Genomic DNA, 12994 nt, shown 5'->3' on the forward strand with positions numbered 1-12994 from the left:
CCCTTTTTCTGTAAGAAGTCTTTCATTTTATCAGAGGTTTTATATATTCTTCTGGATCTCAATGTCTAGCCATAGCTGAATAGCCTGAAGAGTCCAAATTTAAATGGTTAATAACAAATAAAGCGTAATTTAAGATGTGGTGAGGAGAGATATACTTGAACTCACCCTTTTGTAATTTAATTGATTTTTTAAAGTTTGGTGAGTTCTTTTAACTATGGCTTGACCTTGTGGATAGCAGGGAATTTCTGTGTAAATGAGAAATATTAAATTGGGAGTAAAATTGCTGGAAAGATTTAGATGTATATGCAGGACCGTTGTTGGTTTTTAGTTGCTCTGGCACACCTAGCTGTGAAAAGCAAAAGAATAAATGTTGTACCACGTCCTTGTAGGCTTTCTCTAGTTTTTGTTGAAGCTAAAATAACATGAGAAAATGTATTTACAGTTACATGTAAATAAGACAGTTTTTCAAAGTTGGGAAAGTGAGTTATATCCATTTGTCATAACATGTTAGGTTTCAGTCTTTGAGAGTTGACTCCCCCTGGAGCTGGAACAAAAGTTTTAAATTTTAGAGAGTAAAATGAATGTTAATTGTTTACAATCTTTTGGGCTTAAAGGTATAGTAAAGAAACAATTTTGTAAATCAATAACTATAATATTAAAGTTAACAGGTATAGCAATCTAGGCTGTAACACTCTATGGCTCTCATAGTAGTGTTAATAGCTCTTAAATTCTGTAAAAGTCTCTATATACCAGATTTTTTCTTAATTATAAAACTAGGAGTGTTTTCAGGGCTAGTGGTTGTCATTCATGGGGGCTAGTAGAAGGCTGTATATGACCAGTCTTTAATTGTTTTAAAACTAGTTTTTTGACTGTCTTAGGTTTTCTAAGGGCATGGGCCACTGTTTTCCTCAAACCAGTTTTTCGGCTTTTCAGGTAATAGGGACTTGGGAACAATGGATAAATTTGAATAGCCAATGCCACCTCAACTTGTCTTTTTATTAACTTGGACAGGTTTTTGTATTTTCTGTCTGTCTTTGCCAAGTCCCTTAAAGGGATCATACTCCATTTATAGTATTTGCGCTGAAGCTTTATCATTAGGCCTATATAAATGTATGCTTATTTGAGTAAGAATATCTCTTTCCCATAATGTAAAGGGGATAGATGGAATAACGTATGGGCAAAAAGTTTTTGAAGTCTCATCTGTCCAATTTAAAATTTTTAAGCTATTGGTTACTGAGGGTACTCGACCAATGTCTATGAGTCCTGAAGGAGCTTTTTGAGTAGACCAAGAAGTAGGCCAATTTTTTCGGCTCTATAGGAAACATCGGCTCTAGTTTTAACAAGCCTTTAATCTTAATTCTTTATATATATATAAGTCTTTTAGAGGTCTAGAGTTAGTAACCTCTTGAACCCAAAAAGCAACATCACTAGAACCAAATTTAGAATCACCTCTAGGCAGGTCAGTTAAAGTTTTACCTGTTTTATGATAAGGAGGGAGCAGCAACTGGGCTATTTTCTGACCTTTGTTAAACTGCACAGTTTTGTTAGGGGGAGCGATAAGCACTTGGATTTTCTCTGTGTAATCCGAATTCACCACTACAGGAATAATGGAAATTCCTTGTAAAGACAAGGAACTTCTGTCTAATATTACATGCACTATTCCTTCTGGGAGAGGGCCCTTCTCCCGTAGGAATTGGGGTTACCAGAACGTCCGGAGTTAATATTGTTGTGGTGGAGGAACACAAGTTCAGTCCTGTATTCCCAGGGGTGGTTTGGATGAGTTCTGTGATGGAGCAGAAGGTACAAACAGGTTTATGGTGGCAGGTGGGGCTGGGGCTGGCCCCTCTGGAAGTTTCCCTGAGCTGGGATGGCTTGTTGTTGATTTAAAAGAGTACCATTTTTATGAAATTTAGATAGGCATTCTCTAGCTTAATGAAAGCCTTTTTGGCAATTGGGACTCAAGGTTTTTAGTTGAGTAGCCCCAGTAAGTGGTGACGGTATGTCGTGTAAGCCAGACATAACTTGTTTCACCAGACAATCTGTTAATGTGTCTGACTTGACCATAGTTAAAGCAAGATTGTAATGAGATATTTTTTGTTTATTATGTATATACTTTTATTTATATTATTTATATATTACTTATGTATTACTTATATTATTTATATTACTTATATATTATGTATATAAATAGCTTATATTGTTTATATATATTACTTATATTATTTATATCACATGTATTTTTGTTTATTATTATTTGAGTTTTCTGTATTCTTATAAGAAAAAGAAAAGTGTAATTAAGTTTAGGCTTTGTTTCAGTATTTTTAACTTTTAAAGGAAAACTTTAGAGAAAGGTGCAGTAAGGGTGGCAAAAAGGAAGGGTTTTCAATCATCATCATTATCATCAGCGTTGTCTGATATAATCAATTATATTGCCGGTCTTTTTGATAGGATTAATAAGTGCTTGACAAGGAGGCATATTTAAAGGCCAATTGTTTAGTTATAAGGTCTATTGTCATTTTATTCATAGCCAACTTTTCAACTGCCTCTGACAAGCGAGCTACACAGTCTTCAAATGACTCATCCGGTTTTTGTTTAATATTAGCTATACCAGGAACTTTATGGTCAGGTGGAGGCAGCCTTTTCCAGGCTGCTGCCCCCAGATCGCCAACAGCCAACAATACATCAGTATGTATGGTAGTTTGTTTTTCTAATGTATAAAAAGCACCTTTTTCCATTTTTTCTGCCTGAGCTTCTCTCTGTAAGATTTTGTTCTATAAGTTTAAGTTTAACTGCTTTCTTATACTCCATTTTCTAGAGAAAAAAACTGTCCTCCTGAGAAGTACGCCTTTGCTATTTGAAACCAGTCAAAGAGAGTTAGCCACCATGATTTAAGTCCTTCTACCAAAGTTACAGTAAATGGTGCAGAAGGGCCATAATCATGACAGGCAGCTTTTAGATCTTTAATAAGCTTAAAAGGTAAAGGTTCCCATCTTGGTGTATCAAATTTTAAATTAACAGGGAGACAATGTAATAATTCTCTTTGTTCATGAGTTTGCTGAATAGCTCCACTAAATCCTGGCAAATACTTGCATGACAAGAGAGACAGTCTTTTAGCATTTACAGGTGGAGCAGTAGGAATGGCTCTAGTAGCTATTGGAAAAGAAAAGTCAGGCCAATCTGGGTTATTATATTGTGTTGGTTCCTTATTTAACTCTGTCTCATTCTCAGCAGGTAAGGGATATACCTTGTCTTTTACCTTTTGTGTCTCCTCCTCCTCCTCCTTGGGATGGGAATCACTCTCAGCAAATGAACCATAATTAGGATTGAGTACCAGTGCCTCTCTCAAAATGTTCCACAAGGAATAAGAATCTTCAGGCATTTGAGTTCCACTGTTAGTAATATGCATTAAAATATATAATTTTTTCATATTTTTTCTTACCTCATCTCATGTCTCTAATTTTAATGTTTCTTGGTCAGGAAACCAGAGATTAACCTTCTGAACAAAATCCAAAAAAATAATTTAGTTTATATTTATTTACCTTTATCCCTTTATATTTTAAAGCTTTAGACATAATTTTAATGTAGGCTCTCCTTTCTTTGGAGCCACAGTTCCCCATTGTAAATCTAAAAAGACAACAATCCTACTATACACTGTAAAACAACTTATTTACAAAATGATACAAACAATTACTTCTTAACTTCTCAACTGTAAGAGAGGTGCATCAACATCTCAAAAGTTCTGGAAATACCTGCTTGCCTTCTCAGCCCACTCTCTCTTGGGGGGGCCTGCAGCACCCTAAGACAAGGTTCGTTCCTGAAATGAGACAAATATATATACAACTCACTGGTTTCAGGTCCCTGTTCGGGCACCAAAGCTATCGGAGGCTGGCTCCTACCGAGGGGGCTTGGGCCTGAATCAGGAGAATCAGGAAACGGTGAAGAAGAAGCAACTCAAGGCAGTTCTTTTGGGTTCAGTCTGATCAGGACTGTTTTAAATTTTATTTAAACTCCTCTCACCTTATATACCATTTTTTATCACCCCTAGCAATATGACAAACATTCGCTGGGGTTTTACACGTCCCAAAGTGTATAATGTGTTGGGAGCACTAAATCTCTTTTGGGGGGCTGGCCCCCCATAATAATGTATTTTATAAAACCATACATCATGAGATTTGTATGCCCCAAGTAAACAATCACGAATTCATGAGGCATAACAGGCTTACGTCAAGATGATAAATGCAGAGTTTTTACAATAGTTTTACAAACTGTTTTCCATGATTTTAATGAATAATCTATACTTTATAAGTTTATTTTTATTTTTACCTAATATAAAATCTTGAATTTTTTATTAACCTTTTATGATTTAACAAAATATAATACTATATAATGTTTTAATACTTAACCCAAAACTAATTATTTTTAAGCTATAAAACCTCACAATGACTCATATGAGTCTTTTTAATCACATCTAGACTTAACAATTTTATTTTATCTAATGATTAAACTCTAACACTATGTTATATTTTATAAACTTATATTTATTTTATTAATTGCTTTAAATTTAAACTATCATAGATGTATAACTATCATTAATGTGTGATTTTTATTGTTATAAAACTATAAACTTATTTTTATCTTATCTTTAAACTTAATAAAATTATAAATCTAATTATATTTAAAATCTATTTCCTTATAAACTAGTGTGCAACCATTTGTAAAAAATCCCATTTCCATAGTAACTTATTAAACAGCCTGGCTGGGGGCAAAAACTGTAACAGGGAAGTATTGGCATAGCTTGTTCTTTAACAATCAACTTGGCTAGAGACAAAAACAAAATATTTGGTACAAAAAGTTTTAGTCCATAGTCAACAGAAACTTTTAATGTATTGTTAAAAAAATCTCAAGATTAGTCTTCAAAAACTTAAAGTTAACTTTTAAAAAAAGAAAACTTCAAAACTTAAACAAAACAAAAATTCTCTATAAATAATTTTTACTGTTTAAGTTTTTCCAATAAAAATCATATCATTTTGTAAATATAATATAGAATATTATTTAAAAATCAACAAACAAATTGTATTACAATTGGGGACATACATAGGCAAAAAACCAGAAAATTTATTAAACAGGATCCATGGTGCCTGTTGTCTCCAACATGGTCGCTGTATGTCAGATCTTTTTTCTCATCAGGTGCTCCATAGTTTGTTTTTCCAAGGTCTTGACTCTCAACATTTTTCCACTTGCTTGTGGCATCTTTGATTTCTTTGAGCAGTGTTTTAGGTTCATCGTAGAGGTTTTTCACATCTCTGGTTAGGAAGATGCCAAAGTATTTCACTTTTTTGTGGCTATTGTGAATGGGATGGTGCTTTTTATTTGGGTTTCTGTTTGTCTAGTCATCAAGGAGATGCACATTAAAACTATACTGTGATACCACTTGACTGCAGTCAGAATGGCCATTATCAATAACTCAAAAAATAAAAGATTCTGGAGAGGATGTAGCAAAAAGGGAACACTTCTACACTGTTGGTGGAACAGCAAACTAGTACAGCCTCTGTGGAAATCAGTGTGGTGATTCCTAAAACCTCTAGAAGTCGACCGTCCATATGACCCCACACTCCTCCTACTGGGACTAAAACCTGAAGAACTCAAATCACTCTATAATACAGATACCTACACACGCATGTTTATCACAGAATTTTTCACAATAGGAAGATCATGGAATCAACCATGGTGCCTTTCAAAATTGGACTAGATCAAAAAAACGTGGTACATATACACAATGGAATATTAAGCAGCCATAAAAAAGAAAAAAAGAAACCCATGGATGTAGCAGCAACCTTGATGGAATTAGAGTTTATAATACTGAGTGATCTCTCACAGAAACAAAGATATGAATATCACACGTTCTCACTCATAAGTGGACCTTGAACAACTACCATAATACTATAAGAAAATGACTGACAGTGGTGGGAAACTATGGGGGCAGCAGAGAGAGGAAAGGAGGTGGGATTAATTGTAGTCAATATCTGTCTGGGGAAAGGGGAGTGTACCTTATCAACAAGGGTAACTGCACAATGAATATTTGCGTACCTAACTCTTAAATATACCCCCAAATTTTAATATAAAATATATATTTAAAAAACATTATTTACACCCAGGCTCGGTGGCTCAGCCTGTAATCTTGCGCCTTTGGGAGGCTGAGGTGAGTGGATTACCTGAGCCCGCGGGTTCGAGACCCGCCTGGGCAGCGAGACCTCATCCCTACAATAAATAATAAAAAAAAAATCAGTCAGGCGTGGTAGCGCATACTTGTAATTCCAGCTACTTGGAAGGCTGAGGCGGAAGGATCACTGGAGACCAGCAGGTGGAGGGTGCTATGGCCGGGAGTGGCCACTGCACTCCAGTCTGGGTGACAGAGTGAGACTCCAACTCAAAAAAAAAAAAAAATCAGCCGGGCATGATAGCGAGCGCCTGTAGTTCCAGCTACTAGGACGGCTGAAGCGGAAGGATCACCGGAGCCCAGCAGATCGAGGATGCGGTGGCTGGGAGCGGCCACTGTACTCCAGTCTGGGTGACAGAGTGAGACTCCAACTCAACAAAACAAAAGAAAACAAAAAACCTGCATTTGATAGTGCTACCAACTAGCCTTGTTCAGTTACCAGCATAAAAAAAGAAAACCAAAAAAACCACATTATTTGCAACAATAAATTTTGTGTAATATAAAAAAAAGTTTAAATATAGACCCTGGACCATTCCAGTCTGTATTTCAAGTACACATTCTTCATCTGAAGCACTTCATCGGGGACTCCCAAGTCTGCATGGCTCAAGATCACTAGTTGTTCCCTGAGATTTCCTCTCTCAGAGCAACCTCGTGGTTGCTGTCACCACCAGAGCCTTGGGCAGGACTACCTGTGAGGCCGAGGCCCCCTCTGAAAGTTGATGCCACCATGCTCAATAGATGGAAAGCAGAAAAAAAAGCACCAGTTACATGATCGGATGCCTCCCGGCCCCATCATGTGCCAGCAGAAAGCCTTCTGTCCACTGTGTACCCAACAGTCTGAAGCCTGGTGTCCCTTGATTCAAGGGGCTGGAAGCTCTGGATATGAATGCTCCAGCCACTCTGACTGGGGTGCTCAAGGACACCAGTTTACAGATGTGTGCCAGCAGGTAGGGGTTTCAGGTCAGCGGCTGGACCCAATAGGGTCCTCCTCCCGCTAGGCCAGGCATCTCCTGATGAATGCCTTGGCTTCAGGCGTGACCACAAACTTTGACAGCAACTGCACCTCAGTAGGTTTCAGAATTGTTTTCTGCAGAAATACTTACTGGGACTGGTTATGGCCGAAAGACTTCCTTCCATAGAGACACTGGTAGATCATGCCCACCGGCCAGAGGTCATCTTTATTTGAGATCTTTGGTGGCTCCTTCCCAACCACGAAACACTCTAGTGGAAAATGCCAGCAAGTCCCAACAAGCTGCGATGTGAGCTCCATGCTGCCTACTGAGTTGTAGCTGTCGTCGTCCATGATCTTGGAAGGAGCAAAATACGTAATTTTTATCTCTCCACATGCCGTCCCATTTACTAAGATGATATTACCTTATTTGAGGTCATAGTGTATGTTGGGAGGTTTGATTTCATTTAAATACTTTCACGCTCTCACAATCTGCATTATGATGTACTGGGCCTCTTTCTGTGACATTAACTTGTGCTGTTTCAGGTAGACATTCAGGTCATTCCCCCCATAGTATTCTAACACTGTGGAGAATGAGTCAGTGTCCAGTGAGAAGTAATCATACAACTTCACTATCTGAGGTTGGTCTAGTTCTTTGTATATCTGGTATTTCATATACATATGTTGATATTAATTCTACTTTTTCTCATCTCTCCAGGTTTCATTTAGCTGGTGAATTTTCACAACTACATATCTTTGTTCTGTTAGATCAAAGTCCTTGTAAACTTCACTTAAACCTCATTTACTCAAGAGATGTAATAACAAATATCTGTCAATAAGTTTCGGATGGTCTTTAAATTGTGAGTTATCTTGATTATGTATCCATTTTAGTTCCCTGATATGTAAATTTATAACCCTTTCTTGCCTTTCCAGCTCTGTTTGGATCTCTGATTTCTCCTTTTTAAGATGACCTAGTCTGAGTTTGAAGATTTCTTCTTGCTCGTTGTATTCTGCTAACAATAACATTTTGATATCAGCTCCATTCATATTGGTCTTTGGCTTCTTCTGCTCACTGGTGGCTGGAGGGGCCTGGCCATAGCAGGAGTTTTCCGCTTTGCTAGCATTTTTCTTTGCCTTTCTATCTCTTCCCTTTGGAATTTATCCTTTCCTGTTGCTTGATGAGGTTCTGGAACACATAACTCTTTCTCCACTGTTCACTAAAAGACGCCCAGTGTCAGAAGGTGGTGAAGTGGCCCAGTCACAGGTGATCATGCTTGTTCTTATCTCTACACACAGTCTTCTCTTGTTTTGACTTTTATTTTATTTTTTTTTAAGTTGGAGTCTCACTCTGTCGCCCAGACTGGAGTGCAGTCTCCACTCCCGGCCACCACAGCCTCAACCTGCTGGGCTCCGGCGATCCTTCTGCCTCAGCCTCCTGAGTAGCTGGAATTACAGGCATGCGCTACCACACCCGGCTGATTTTTTGATTTATTGTAGAGATGAAGTCTTGCTTCCCAGGCGGGTCTCGAACCCGTGGGCTCAGGCAATTCACTCACCTCAGCTTCCCAAAGCCGTGGGATTACAGGCTGAGCCACCGAGCCTGGCTGACTTTTCTATAAGGAGCATCTTGCTCATTGTCACACATCTATTTAGTTTAGCCACTCCTTGTATTTCTCTTGCACCTTTTGCTGTTTACCGATCTGCCATCTCAAATCACAGTTGGCTCTCAACAAGTAATCTATCCTCACCTCCTGCTTCTCTAGATCTCAACTCTTACTGTTTTCTAATGCAGTTAATTTTTTTTCTATTGAGAGATCAGACTGTGTCTGTCTATGCTAGATGGAGATTGCTGGGAGCTGCAGGAAAGTTACACGGTGTCAGATCTTGTAGAGGAGGGCTGTTCTACTGAGTGGAAACCAACGTGAAGCAGAGGCCAGCTCCCCTCCACACCAACTTCTTTGTGATCAGTCGAGGCTTCACCAGTATCCTGAATGTGGACAGCACAGACTGCTCTTCAGCTGCTTCCTTGGCAGCGCGGCCATCGTCACCATAGAGGGGATACTCCACTCATTGTGTTAAGGGATTGTATAAGGAACGTAGAGGCGAAGATCATTCAGATGGAGTCTAATCTGCAAGTCTGCTGGCTTTTGGAAGATCCATGGAAGAAGATTGTTGGGAGGAGTTTTCCTGGTATCAGGACAAAGATGAGTCCCTCTTCATTCAAAGGAACCATTTGTCATAGTTGTATTCTGTGGGATGATTTAAACCTCAGTACATTATTGAAAATAATAGAACTTTCCACCTGTAAGTAATGGAGCTCAATATCTGGGCCTGATCAGGAAGGAGACAGAGAGCCCAGCCCACACCACCATCATGCCAGTTGATGTGTGAAACCCATGACTCTGTGCCTTGTGGTCTTTGAAAATGGCTTATCTCATTCAACATCATGTCTAGGGATTCACCTGTGTTGATATGTCCATCAATAGATTCTCATTTTAATTGCTCAGCAACATTCAATTCAACTAGGTTATGTATTCTTTCAACTTGTGAAAGACTTTGAGATTTTTTTCTACTTACTAGCACCTATAAAGTTCTAATAAATGTTTGAATGCAGGTTTGTATGAATATGATTTTATACCTGTGTAGCACACACTCAGGAGAAGATTTCTGGTCATCTGTTAAAGACATGTTAGGCTGTGCTCAGTGGCTCAGCCTGTAATTCCAGCACTTTGGGAGGCCAAGGCAAGTGGATTATCTGAGCCTGCATGTTCAAGACCTGCCTGGGTAACTTGGCGAGGCCTCCTCTCTACAATTAAAAAAGATTATCTGGTTACATATAGTTCCAGTTACTTGGACGGCTGAGGAGGAAGGATTCCTGGAGCATAGCAGGTCGAGGCTTGTGGTGGCTGGCAACGTGCCACTGCACCTGACTGGGTGACAGAGTGAGACTCCAACTCAAAAAAATAAATAAATAAAAATGAAGACATGTTGATCTTTATGAGAAGCTGTTCATTGCTTTCTATTGTGGCTGTCTTATTTTGCATTTTTATGAGAAATGTTTTAGGCTTTAGACCCCGCATGTTTACCAATACTGATATTGTCAATATTTATTTGTAATTGAGCCATTTTAAACTGAAACATTTATTAGAACATTATAGGTGCTAGAAAGTGAAAAAAAATCTCAAATCTTTCACAAGTTGAAAGAATACATTTCCTAGCTGAATTGAATGTTGCTGACCCATTCTAAGAATTGTTGAAGGGTCTTTTATATTGCCTTAATGTGAACTTCTCCAGTGGTAAATTATGTTGACCTTCTTACATCCATCACATTTCTCCTTTGATGGTATGTCTTTACAAATTATTCCTTGTTTTGTAGAAGAATTGTTTCTTCCTTTTTATCCTTTAGAGGATTCTTATATAGTCAAGTTTTTCGTGATTACATAATTTGCAAATATTTTATTAACTCTGAAACTTCTCATTATTTTGTTGATAGTCACTTTAGCAGAGCAGCATGCTTTTAATTTTAATGAAGTTTAACTTTTAATGTAATTTAATTTTTGTTGATCATAAGATTTCATTTTTATGATGATTACTTGATCCCTCACAGTGTCATGTTTTATGAAATATCTGAAAGCCTGAATTTTCCTTGTGTTTCATAAGACTGACCTGTTCACCCTTGAATAACATTGACTAAGTATTGTTTATTTGTTTGAGTGTCGTTATTTCTTCTCATGAGATGGTTTTCCCAAAGTCCTGGACAATTCTGTTTTCATCTTCAAACACACACTAGAGTTTCATAAGAAATGTGCTATTATTTCTTTTTATTTTTCACTTTTCCAATGAATTACTCATCAGATCTCCTGAGATGTATTTTTTATGTCAAGCTGAGGCACTTTCCCTTCCAAATGTTGGGGTTTCTACATACCTTGGGCATCGCAGGCTCCCTGTTTCCCTAATTATCTTCTTGAATCAATTTTCATCCACTGAGAGACACCCATGAAGAGAATCCTTTCAGTCTGTTTTATCATTTAATAAAGTTATTTTGTAAGTACACTGTTCAATTATACTACTTCTTAATTATGAGAAAAGTTAGCATAAACGCTCCTTTAATTTCCCATGCCACAATAACCCCAAATGCTTCTCCAAGTTTAATAAAGTTTCCACTTTAAAAAAGGCATATATTTTACTTATTTGCATACTTGTATTTGGAGGGGTTGAGCCCACGAAGATGAATACGTGGCAACATATCAGGGATGGACCTTACCTTGACAAAAAGAGCCTTTTCTCTTGAACTTTTATTAAACAGAATACAGCATCAAAATGCATGAACCCTTCACAGTTAACCTGCCACAAATTAGTAAAGGAAGGAAATCAGGACTCTGAGTGAGCTGGGTGTGAAGGGAAAACTCAGAAACTGACAGGAAAAGGCATCTCAGTCACGTTTTCCTGTTTTGCAGAAGTGGGGAGGGATCACAACTGAAATCAGTCTTGGTTCTTGTGCAGGAAGCACCCTAGGCTGTTTTACTGTGCTGTGTCTATAGGGACCATGTTGGTAATTGTGGTGAACAGTTGGTTGTTGTGTCCTTGGAGATAGTAAGCCTGTTCTTCAGAGATGGGCTGTAATACCTGTTATTATTCCACCAGTGTCTTCAAGCCGCTCCAGTGTCTGCCCTGGGGCTGATAGACCAAACCCACAAGTTTTTCATAAGTGCTCAGTCAGAACCCAAAGGAGGTGTAAGTTAGGGTCAGTGTCTGGGTGGGCTTCAGTAATGTAGGACCAGGCACTTTCAGGGTGACCTGTAACAGGACCCCTGTGGAGAAAGCACAACAAGAAGGTGAAGTCTTTTCAGAAAATAACTGGAGAATTTTCAACCCCATAGTAGTGTCTGACCAGAGCACTCACAGGAAGGGATGGTCAGCAGCAAGAGTGCGAAACAAAGTGTGTCCATGCTGGGCACAAGTTTCACTGACCCAGAGCCTGTGCTGGGATTTTCAACCCAGAGATGTGTAGAAAGTGGAAAATTGTATTCTCCTTGCATGGGTCCTGACCTCTAAGGTGGTATTGCATCTCAGGACACAACTGGCTAGTGAGTCATTGGTGAGGAACAGTGAACCCTCAGGGGTGTCTGCTCTCCATGGAGGATACCAGCTCATTTTGGGACAATAGTTGTCAGGTCACAACGTCTTCAGAGGTTCTGGTGATTGGATGTAGTCTAGGTGGTGAGATCTCCACCTTCCTATATAGGGTCTTCTCCTTGGACACTCATCCAGGGAACACCCAGTCTTGTGAATCTTGTCCTAAAGGATGGGAGTACTAAAGAAGACAGAAGGTGTCCCTCCTCCCTTCAAGAGCCAGAAGGGTGTGAACCTAGATGTTCAGGCACTAACCCTTAGTGATTGGATCCAGGCTCTTTTTAATTAAGAGGGGAAGAGATGAAATTGCTAAAATGAAAATAGGGGATTCAAAAACTATTTTATTTATTGTTTAAACAAGTGCCTGCTCATCCACATACCTGCACGCATATGAATGAGTACTCTATGGATAATCGACCTTGTTCTTGTTCTTAATCAGCCATGTGGAGATGGAGGACTTCTGCTCTGAGTTCCCTCTTCTCAGCCCATTTATATGCAGAAGCCTTAGCTGGTGCCTGGAGTATTCTCAAGGAAGCAGCTGTGTAACTGTTTCAGCCTGACTCTGCTCCTGTGCTGGAGGGATGATCTCTATGTTCATAGGACCATGATGAGTCCCACCGTTTCAGATTGTCCTCCTTATTACATAAAAAATATACAGAGATGTACATGTCTAGACAACACATTTAGATAGACAA

The 12994-nt window shown here is 38.7% G+C and overlaps 1 pseudogene; it reads right to left on the reverse strand.

Annotated features, from left to right (window-relative positions):
• Positions 1-6981: 6981 nt before the first annotated feature.
• On the reverse strand, positions 6982-11100 carry LOC110595034 (annotated as a pseudogene).
• Positions 11101-12994: the final 1894 nt, after the last annotated feature.

Source organism: Carlito syrichta, unplaced genomic scaffold (assembly GCF_000164805.1).
Source record: "Carlito syrichta isolate Samal-C Ts95f unplaced genomic scaffold, Tarsius_syrichta-2.0.1 Scaffold227101, whole genome shotgun sequence".
In the NCBI taxonomy this organism is placed as follows: domain Eukaryota; kingdom Metazoa; phylum Chordata; class Mammalia; order Primates; family Tarsiidae; genus Carlito; species Carlito syrichta.